Source organism: Mycetomoellerius zeteki, unplaced genomic scaffold (assembly GCF_001594055.1).
Source record: "Mycetomoellerius zeteki isolate Tzet28-1 unplaced genomic scaffold, Tzet1.0 scaffold245, whole genome shotgun sequence".
In the NCBI taxonomy this organism is placed as follows: domain Eukaryota; kingdom Metazoa; phylum Arthropoda; class Insecta; order Hymenoptera; family Formicidae; genus Mycetomoellerius; species Mycetomoellerius zeteki.
Genome location: NW_017257222.1, coordinates 775,770 through 777,045, shown reverse-complemented (window position 1 = coordinate 777,045; position 1,276 = coordinate 775,770). Strand labels below are relative to the sequence as shown.

At 42.8% G+C, this 1,276-nt stretch overlaps 1 protein-coding gene across 1 annotated transcript in view; it reads left to right on the top strand.

Moving 5' to 3' along the window:
• The window catches only part of Ns2 (nucleostemin 2), a 5,977-nt gene that overhangs the window by 646 nt on the left and 4,055 nt on the right, over window positions 1–1,276 (top strand). The window lies entirely within an intron of this gene.

The following is a 1,276-nucleotide window of genomic DNA, read 5'->3' as shown; positions in this document are numbered from 1 at the left end:
AATTCTTCAATATGATTGGTTTATACATTTAGATCTGTCAGGAACCAAAAGCAAGAACCAATCGTATTGAAGAATTTTACAACAGTTGCAAAGCTGCTTTCTCTGCTGAACGCAGCCAATCATAAAACGGTTGCAAAACTGTTGAGTTTGCTGAACGCAACCAGTTTATCGCTTTTTCATAAAAGCAAAAGAATGGGAACGTTCAAATTGACAAAGAAGCTAGCCTACTCGCCAAACAAATGAACATAATTGATTATTACTTATAGATCCAACCAATCATATTCAATCGCTCGTAAAGTCTAGCTGCTTTAAGCCTGATTTATAATGGCCGTAACCGTTAACTTATGCCGGTGCCGGTAAAGTTCAACCCAAGAAGACTAGAACTAAGGAGGATCAACTCGCGTGGTGGGGATGAGTCAAAAAACGTCCGCGGCTATTCACACGATGTGCAGCGGCACTGCGCATTGTGTGAAAGTTCGATATAAGAGCGACAAAGTGACGATTATAGAACGATAGAGCGGCAACTATATAGAGCGACAGAGAGGACTAATGAAGCGCAACAGTGGGGGAAGTTATCCGTCGCCACTTTTTGCCTCACCCCCACTACCGCTATTGGCACGAGTTGATCCTCCTTAGTTCTAGTCTTCTTGGTTCAACCATAGGATTTCAATGCTTTCGTTCATATTAACTTGCCGTATTAGTGTGAACGAAAGCATTGAAATCCTGTGGTTGAACTTTACCGACACTGACATAAATTAATAGAGACCCTTTAAAGGGTATCTAAAGTTAATGGTTACGGCCATTATAAATCAGGCTTTACCGTCTTGAACTCGCCCATTGATTGGCTACGTTTACCGTGCGCTTAGTCCGCGACCTATACGATAGGTGTCTTTGTTTAATATACAGGATAAACAAAAACATCTATTGTATAGGCCGCGGCCTAAATGCACGGTGTAAACGTAGCCATTGGCTACTGGCGCCGCGCAGCAAGTGTTCTGACACAAGGTCTGTTCGCGTTGCATGAAATCCCCAAATATTTTTGCACTTAAAATGAGATAGATATATATTTGGCCTTGAAAAGAGAGAAAGCGAAGATGCCGAGTGCCAAAAGTGCAAGCAATGCGAACAGACCTACATATGTGCAGGTGCAGGAACCAAAAACCAATAGAGGTTTGTCGCGTCGCAGCCCCAACGTGCTCCAACATGGTCCTACCATTGCTCTTACTCATTCCAACGCGCTTGATAGAGTGAATAGAAGATATGGTAGGAGCATGTT